General features: G+C 41.0%; 1 long non-coding RNA gene across 1 annotated transcript in view; it reads left to right on the top strand.

Annotated features, from left to right (window-relative positions):
• The first annotated feature begins 9810 nt into the window (after positions 1-9810).
• Positions 9811-9990, top strand: part of LOC112965706 — a 4132-nt gene continuing 3952 nt past the window's right edge. The window contains exon 1 of the long non-coding RNA XR_003253366.1: positions 9811-9884. This is a non-coding gene — a long non-coding RNA (uncharacterized LOC112965706). The remainder of the gene's footprint in view (positions 9885-9990) is intronic.

The following is a 9990-nucleotide window of genomic DNA, read 5'->3' on the forward strand; positions in this document are numbered from 1 at the left end:
GGGCCGGCCGGCTGGCGCGCCTCAGGGCAGCCTGCGCGCAGCCGCCGCCCTTCCCGGGCCCGGCGAGCGTTAGCCGGGCTGGTGGCTGCCCCCCTCGCCTCGCCTCGCCTCCCCGGCGTGTGGGGGTGGGGGAGGCGGCAGGCATGCGCCCCGCTCCCACCCGCGATGTCACTCTGCTCATGCCCCCTTCAGGATGGCTGCAGGACTTGTCCCCGTTCCCGCCCTCCCCTCCCACCCCGCAGAAATCATTTTTACTATCTTGTTTATTTTCCCCCTGATGTGACTGCAGGACTAATGCATTCCCACTCCCAACTTTTATTATCCTGTTTATATCCCCTCAGTGTGCCTGCAGGACTAATCCATTCCCACTATTACTCCGCTTCCCTGCCCTCGCTGCAACTTTTACTATTTTGTTTATTTTCCCTTCGATGGGACTGCAAAACTAATGCCTTATTAATCCTGCCCTTTCTTCTCCCCCAAAAACTTGTCGTGTGGATGTAGCACTGCATGGCTGTCGCTGCCAGCAAAAGTGATGTTGAATATAAGATAGGACAAATAGAGAAACCAGGCAGGCCACAGGCACACAAACACTTCTCTTAAACACAGCTGTTCTCTACTTTTGCTTAGAGGTGGATAGTCCTTTCTAGAAGTTATCTGTGTGTGTGGGGGGGGGGTGTTAATAAAATAATTCTAATTCTGTTGTCCCTTCTAATTAAAGAAAAAACAGGCTGGGGGGAGAGGGCTGAGGTGGGCAGCAGAGAGGAAAAGCTCAGGCTATTCAGCTCCTCATTGAAAGCAGGTATGCCTGTAGCAGAAGGAACTAATTGTGGTGATTGTTGGGAGCACAGAGAAATTAAATGCAGCCTTGCACAATTCTGCTCACTCACTTGCCCCAGGGCCAGTATTTATTTATTTATTTAGTGTTGGACGACTAAGGTATCATTGATTTATCTTCATTATCACGCTAAAAGGCAGGGAAGCAGAATTTGTGCAAGGACTGTATATTTTCATGATGATTTTGCARGGCCAGCTTAGTTGATTCGCTATCTGTGTAAATTGCTACTGAATTATATACATTCCTGTAAGTGTCACTACCTAGACCTATATAGCCAGGGTTGGTTATATTTTATACATTGTTAACTAATAAAACATCTGCACTTGTGTAGGGGAGTATGAAGAACTGCTGTGTGGGAGAGGTGGGATGTGCACAACTCTACCCCCTAGAGACATTGAGTCTGCAGTTTGTATGCAGGATATCTTAGGTCAAGCTCTTTTCTCTCCTTGAAAGTTTTAAGTGAAATTATTTAGATAGAGGAAGAATGGAAGGCAAGAGGAAAAGGAACGATGAAGGTAGCTTCCTTTATAAAGGGCCCAGCCAAACACGCGATTCACACAGCCGTTCCAGCCTCGCATTCTAAACATTTCTCCATAAGGGAGTATGTTCCAACATCCTTCAGAGTTTAGAAATTTTTAAGGCACATGTTAAAAAAAAAAAAAAAAAAAAGGAGGGGGGACTTGGAATGTGGTATGTTTCAGTTTGTGTAAAATCATTCCATGATTGCTCTCAAAACAAAGAAAAAAATATATCCTATCTTAACAGTGAAGAATAAAAATTTGAACATAAAACTGTTTATATTATACAACACACTTACATGACTATTTTTATTACTTTTAAAGCTTGTTAAAAAAAAAACCCTGAAAATTGCAGGTGCAAGCAATTACTGCATAAGGAAACAAAGCAATTAATATATCCCAGTGTTTTAAAAAACGCAAATTATTTGAAGCTGATAGATACAGTGTCCTAGCCCTTCTTCATTCTTGTCAAGAAAATGACATCTAATTTAAAAAGCATTCTCAATGATTCTGTTAACCCTGACAAGAATAAAATCACAGTATAACAGCAAATCTCTCCTTTATTTCCCTGACAGGTAAATGAAAATAAGTATCTTTTTTAAATTAAAATATAGTAAATATATTTTAATTTCTTGGATGAATTTATACATAGGGTAAAACGTAACAAATAATTGTAAATTTTTCTCATAGATTGCTTTTTAATTCATTTGGAATGTTTTTCTGCAATTTCTTCTTTGAAAAGCAACTAGTACCTTTCCTAGATCTTTCTTTTTTGTAATATTAGCTATTTGAAGGATTGCTTTTTAGTTTTATAAAGAAGTATCGTCAAAGGAAAAATAAATCACTTTGCAACAGCTTGATTAAAACTGCACCAAGGTAACAAGAATATATTTTTGAAAAACCTACTGTATAGTTTACAAATAAAAATATTTTAACCTCACGCTATGTAACAGAAGAGCTCAGTAGTTGAGCAGCCTGAAATTTTGCTTAGGTCAAAATTCAGTCAAGCCTAATTCAAATTATTTGATAGAACATTTGTTTTATTTTTAATGGATTTCTATTTAATGCTTTCTATAGAAAGAATATACATGGACTGAAAGAAACTCTATGATAACTACCTTCTGGTATTGTGTAATACTTGATGGAAAAATTTAGATAACCTCTTGATAGGTCTGTAAAACAATCATTTAGAGGAGACCTTTGAAATGCAAAGTAGGAAAAGAAATACATTACCACTAAATAAATACTGCAAATACTAAGCCTATAACAGCTATGGAATCAGAACATAAAATCTTGTAACATATATGTTCTTATGATTGTAGTATTTAATAAGCACTTACATGACATAGAAGGCCAATTTTCTTTATATAAAAAAACAGCCTGTCCTTTTTATAGTGATATATAAGGGATTAAAATAATTAGAGAGGAATATAATTCAGTGCGTAAAAATTAATAAATTCATTGTAAATCTAAATGCAAGGAGAAAATCCAATTCTCTTAAAAGGAACCAACAACACCTAAAATATAACCAAGTTAGATTATAAAAAAGATGCCACGAGGTGATATGTTTTCATATTTTTTAGATTTTAGATACTTTCACAGATAGAATTAATACAGAAGTGAATGAAAATTACACTCTCCAAGTGAAAAATGTTTTAAAAAGTTTAAGGGATTCCTCAAGAAAATGTTAACATACATTACTACACAGTTATCTTAGCTTCATTAACAAAGTAAGGGGGTATTCACCTTTAATTTTTACTACTAGTTAATCAGTTCCAACAGTAATGCTAAGATTATCTTTTGGAATATTTGCTTTAAATTTCACTGAATTTTTCTACAGCATGTACAAAATCGTATCTTAAGCTTAATGAATAAAACAGTATTGAACAAGAAAATCTCTTTCATTTACAAAACTATTTTATCAGTTGGATGTAATCCTCAGAAGAGTCCTTCAGGAATAACAGAAAAAGCATAATTTTTATACAAAATGTATGGTGCATTAGAAAACATGAACTGATATTGGGAGCTGGAATTGTAGAGTGGGAAACTGACTTCTTTATAGAAAGCGAACTTCTCATGGCAATTTTTAGTGCGTTTTCAATTTGGGTCTTTGTTGAGAAAGCTTTCATCTTCATCTATGTGCAAAAGGATGTGCACTACAGCTAAACAGATGCAACTGAAAATAGGGAAAACTACAATAACTTACTGATACTCAATATGTAGACTAATGCATCTCATTTTTATCTATTTAAAATACACTGATTTTTGTTTGCTTTTTGTTTATGTGTGTTTAAATCATTAACAGTCTTCATCAGAATACATTTTTATCATGGGTATTTGCTTTATTCCTAGAAAAGCAGCAGCAAAATGGTCACTTTACACAAAATAGAATGTGACTCTTGTGTGTTGACCTTTGCACGTAGTGTGTTTTAAATGGCAGACTGGCTTAGATCCAACAAATTATTTCTATCCATGTTCAATTATGAAGGATATAGCATGTCTACAGAACCCATATTAAAAATGCTTATTCTTAAATTATACTGAGAAAGAGCAAAGTTTTCTTTTTCCTTCTATTCTTTAATATAAATGATCACATCAGTATATGACACCTATCCAAATGCAATTTACTAAATAATTAAAATGCTTTAACATTTAAGATGTAGTCACTTCTTGACTAGGGGGTTGTATATTGTATGTTTGTATGTTACATTATGCAAGTACAGGTAGTAGCATCAAAGGTCATGTCAGTGCATCTCCTGGACACCACGCCTCTTCATATATTGCGCTATTTACTTTTGTGTGAACGTAATTACAAATTTTGTAATTATTTAGACTGCAAAGAAAGGGGGATGTAATTCCACCAACTATTGTATTCATTTTCTTGCTTYTAATTGTACTATCACCTTTGGAGACTTTGGTGAATTCCACTTAGCTGGCAGCAATGGATAAAATTGGTGGTTTTCAAGTACTGCTTCTGTTACTAATGTTGGCATTTAAATGTTAATTTCAGACTGAGGTTTACAGTAAACATGAAGCAAGGGATTTTCTTTGAATGAACAATCTCGAACCAAAATTCTAAATAAAAGAATCCTAGCACAGGATATTTTTAAGCATTGTGATTATTTCCTTTTAAARGATTTAACCTTCCCTAAGTGATAGAAGTTAAAGATTTAAATGTGACAGTTAATTTATAATTCTCTACATTAAAAAGGCATTTAAATGTTAACCACATTTTTATGTGAGTCAAGTCAAAGTAATGATAATTACAGTAAGATACAAAAGAACCTGAAATAAACTTCTAGCAAACCATATTGAATATTAATGCTGTGTTAATCCCTGAAAAGCTGGGTTAGTAAACTCTGGAATTTAGATTATATGTGATTTAAACATAATGCAGGACTTTTCTTTAAAGAAGACTTCATTTTAAAGTTTGGATTTCTATGAGGTATGTATTAATTCACTGGATTTTTATTAAATAYATTTACATAGCATCATACTAAAACCAAGCCTCAGATTACTTTTCTATAGGCATATCTCCATGTAGAACTTGCTAAATTAACATTGCATATAAATAAATAGCTTTTATTCATGTTTGTTGTGCTACGATCAGTAGCGTGATACTGTATTGTGTCATAGGTCACATTTATTTGATTTCAATTTAGGGATTGTAGCTGTACTGCATCTTAAATACAAGAAATGACATGCTAATTTCTCACCAAATATCTTAAATATAGGCTATTTTAGATGGATTTGTATAAACAAAATAGATATATGTAATATAGGCGTGGGAAAGGAAAAGCTGGTTTGTTATATGCTAAAGCAAATTGGAGTAAATCAACCGCATCCATGGACTATATAAGCAATACTACTCTGCTTTTCCCAGTACCATTTGGACAAAACAATGTTACTTTTTTATTTAAAGTGTTTTCTTCTCAACAAGGGGCCACCACTTCCCAATCTCAAAAACACGCCCCTGAATATGTTAATTAATTGTATTGTGTCTCTGAAAGAGGTTGCCAAACGCAATAAAAAAAGTCTTTCGATCCACAAGCTCCGTTCCCACTGCTAGTTACCATCTAATTTTAATTCTACATATGTAAACATGTATACATTTCCTCTATGTATGATTTTGACCCTTAAAAACTGTCTAAGAGAGAAAGTCTAACTTGACCACATAGGGTGTATCTGGGAAGCTTAACATTCCTAGCAAATTAAGCGCGCAAGCCTCGGATCACTTTTTGTCAATCTTACTATGGTACTTCAGAGCCGGAATGTGGGTAATTTTTATATCGTGGTACTTCCCAATTAAAAGCAACAACAATGCTCCTTTGTGAAAAAAAATTAATATATGAAATATGTCAACACATTCCATACAAATACAAAATAAAGAACAACGAAGAATGGCAACAAACGGTCTCTCCCTGACTATTTTTTTAATCTTCCTTTTCAATAAGATAGTTTTCAAATAGCAATATATTGTTCTAGTAAATACAAGAGCATTAAATGTCCTTTTGAATRACGCTTTCTAAATTCGTAGTTACCTTTTGAAAATTGCCAAGCAGCAATTAAGAGTAAACACATCTCCGGAATACTCAAGTAGGAGAAGTAACAAAAAATCTTTCTTTCCTTGATTTTAAAGTTAATGCCTTTAATTATTAGCAGGGTGGTGTTTTCCTATTAAATATTACTTGCATCTTCAGCTTTCAAGTAACATCGATGCTTTTTACCATCTAAACTGAATTGAGCTTTTATTTGGAGGAGTCCCACAAAAGACCGCAAGTTTACAAAGAGTGAAAGAGAAGTCTCCAACTGTATTATCTGAAACAATGACTGCAAGCATGCAACTTCCCAAGCGTGGGGGGAAAAAAGTCAGTTAAAAATTATTTTTAAGTAGGTGATATCTACAAACATCATCCTTTAACTTCTTTTACTTGCTGCTCACAATCTTTGTAAAACGTTAATTTCTTAGAGATACATAAAAAACATTTAGTTAAACATCAGTTCCAAATGTTTAAAATAAATTCTCACGCACTCTGAAATAACTCGATAAAAACAATCACAGTTTTCCTATAAAGTTTTTTTTTTTTACCAAAACTCTAGAAATTCTTCCCCCATCACAAATACGAACCTCTAGCCACCTTAATTTAATTTCTAAGAAACAACGTGCAAAGACATTTTTTTCTTAAAAGAGTAAGGGCACTTGTTGGAAATTTTCTTGAACATCAAGTTAGTTAATTCTTCTCTATGGAAGTATATAAGAAAGTTCAGGTCTGAATGGTGTGCTAAAACAATTTATTTCTAATTATTTTCAGAAAAAAAAGAGACAAAACCACTTTTCCTATAAAACATTTTTTTTAAATCTCAAATCTACATACAACAATCACTAGAAAAAAATCCAGACTTCATGGTGCTTATTTGAAAAACAGGATAAGATTAATCTTCGTTTCTATAAACAAAACATAAAGACGTGTTTCTTTCAAAATTCTATTTGCCTAGATTTATTATTCCAAATCCTGTGGTTCGGAGTTGTTTCTCCCAACTTCTTTAAGTAAAGTCCTGTTCTAAAATCCACCCCCGAACAGATGTTACTTTATGTACAAATCCACTGCTGTAGTGGGATTTTTTTTACCTTTCAAGTAACACGTGAGTTACAGCCTCACTGGAGCTCCCTTAGTGAATGGCACTTCTAAATGGTCCTCTCTACTTATTTACCGGTTTTCTTGTTGGAAACCCCCTGAGCTGCTGAGTAAGAGAATGCAAACTCGCGCCGTAGCCCGCCCGTGTTTGAAGCTAAAATGAAAAGCCGTTCAGCGGGAGCTCTTCGCCGCGCCGGGCTCCGGCGGGACGAGCGCAGCGCAGCGCCGGGGGCTGCGCGCGGCGGCGGCGGGCTGCGAACAATGGGCCGCGCCGGGCGCCAGCGAGACCGCGCCGCGCTGCCCCGGCCGCCGCCGCCGCCGCCCGCGCCCCTCGGGCCGCCCGCGCCCCTCGCGCTTCCTGCGCGCTGCCGCGCTGCGCCCCGCCTGCAGCCTGCTGCTCGCCTGCCCCCTGCATCCCTGGCCGCTGCCTCCGGGAGCCCACCCCACTTCCTGGCTGATGCAGCCTGTCCTTCTTTTGGTTGCTTTTTTTCTTTTTTTCCTCTGGCTCACCTTCCCGGAGCCCATCCCACTCACGGGAAACCCTCGCTCACCCTTCACATGCCCCAGACAAGTCTGTCAGTTCACCGTCGTGCTGCTGAGGGCACCCACGTATTTACTCTTTCAGCTACTCACCCTCAAACTCTATCACCCTCAGTGCAAAGCGTGCTAGAGGGTGAGCGGGATTACCGAGCTGGCCCGCAGCCAGACGCTCTCCAGAGCCTATCCTGGGGTCGGCGGGCCGGGCAGCCCGGCCTATGAGAGCCCTCACAACTCCACTTGCTGCCCTGACCTCCTGCCAGCTGGCCCTGCTCCTGCCTGTTCCCTCGCATACCATGAGCACTACCAGCAGGAGAGGAGGAAGCACTACAAACACTCAACCTGAACGCTGCAGTGCTTGCTTCTTCCCTTCAGGGGACAGTGCTGCACACAAAAGACCGCTCAGCATTGTTCTCCTCCCTGACCCCCAAATCCCCTTTTCCTCGCCACAGAAATTGCCGGGAGAGGGGCACTGGAGGAATCAGGAGGGAAGACGAAACGGCGAGAAGAAGCGGAGAGGCCAGCTGTCTGCAGCGCTGGCCATTTTGGAGGGCCCCTCGCCTTGATTTCCTTTCCCCAAACTTGCGGGGTGCTGCGTGTGGTGCCGCCGCAGCTTCCTGCTCCGCAGGGCCCCTTGCCCAAGGCAGCCCGCCAAGGCTGCGCCGCTGGTCGGCTCTCCTCTCCGCTCCCAAATCCCAATTTGCTTAAGCTCCTCGGGGTTTCACCTCCTGCGGACCCTGCCGAGCGCGCCCCTTCCTAGCAGCCCATGCCGCTGCGGACAGCCCCTGCTCACCCCGCTCCCGCGTCTCCTAGCGAAAGCACTACGTGTTTCCTCGTCCCTGCAGCTAAAAATTCCACCAAGCCTGTAAAGGCTCCTCTTCCTATTTTAATAATCGAACAGAACAGCAGATTATTTTTCGTGTGTTTTTTTTTTTTGGGGGGGGGTGGATCACTTTGCAAACAGTTACGTTTCCAGGGAACCTCCTTCTCCGATTTTTACACAAACATTTCACATAATCACAGGAAAAAAAAATGTACCAAAGAAACACATTATTTGTGGATTTCATTCCCAAAATGTATGCTAAACGTGCCACTTTTTAATCTGATTGGCTTGGCATTGGGGGAGTAAGTTATATGTGAACTGTAAGGCTCTATTTTGCCGTTTGCTATTCGAAGTCCAATAAAATCAAGTATTTCTCTCCGCCACCTTAAAAACACCAAATAACAGAAAATGAGGCATCAGGATCTAGCAAAAAAATCAAAGCAAGTGAGGAGGAGAGGGGGAGCTACACATGATATTGAGGAAAAAACATGATTTAAATAATTGCATAATATTAGGATTTAACTTATAAATGTTTACATTTGTGTGATTTGATTAATGTCACATTTGATTTCCTTAAAGCCACTGACAAGGTACTTTAAAACATGAGATTAACGTCTACCAATAATATTCAACAGGCAAATCCTCTTCCAGGCTTCCTATCTTTCTCCCCAAACAGAAGCAGGTAGGTATATAATTTCCTTCCACTGATAAAAATTCCCCTTTCTCAAGTCACGGTTAATGTCCTTTCTGCAATTTGGTAAAGCAGCCTGCAAAATAGTCTTTCCCCCCACCCCACTTGGTCTTCTCAGCCGCAAGGGCTGTCCAAATCCTGCAACACCCTTTGTGCTGCCTTTAAGCTCCCTTGAACCCCCTTCCCTCCTCCTTTACGCTCAGATTTCCTCTCTCCCACACTTTTTTCTAAGAAAAAAATAAAGAAAAAAAAGGGAAAAGAAAAGCTGCTATTTGTGGGTCTCGGTCCCTTCCTTACACGTAAGAACTTTACGGTCATTCAAATAATCTTCCCTCTTTCTGGAACCTACTGTCTATCTCCATTGTACCGCGGCCTTAAGAGGATCTGCCGGGGTAGGGAGTTACCCCACGGCTGCTCCTTGCACGTGTCCACCTCCTTGGCACTCTTCCACCCTATTAGGGGTTAAGCCAGTATTTAAATGCGAGGGGCTGCCTCCACATGCCACCGCACTCCGGGCGCGTTTCCTCGCTGTTCCCCGGCCTCCTCGCACGCCGGCCGGGGCCGGTTTAAACTCCGCCAGTCCCAGGGGTCCCACTTTAAACTCGTGCGAGCCTCACCCACCCCCTCCTCCGCCGCCGCCGCCGCTGCCAGGCGGCAGGCACCCCCCGACCGCCCCGCAGGGGCACCCCAGCTCCCCCCGGCCCCTCCCGTGAGGGCGCGGGGGGCAGCGAGCGCCGCGCCCRGCTCTTCCCGGGCTGGCGGGGGGAGGGGCGCGGCGGGGGGAGGGGGACGGTTACGGGAGGCTCGAGCGCGGCACGAGCGCGGCCGGCGCGGGGAACTGTGGGTAAGAAAGTGGTCGGGCGGCAAAGGAAGCGGCGGGAGGAGGGGGAGGGGTGAAAGGTCAGCGGCCGAGAGCCCCCGCGCCCGCGCCAATGGCGGGCGGCGCCTCC

The sequence above is a fragment of the Apteryx rowi genome, unplaced genomic scaffold (assembly GCF_003343035.1).
Source record: "Apteryx rowi isolate R43461 unplaced genomic scaffold, aptRow1 scaffold_222, whole genome shotgun sequence".
Classification (NCBI taxonomy): domain Eukaryota; kingdom Metazoa; phylum Chordata; class Aves; order Apterygiformes; family Apterygidae; genus Apteryx; species Apteryx rowi.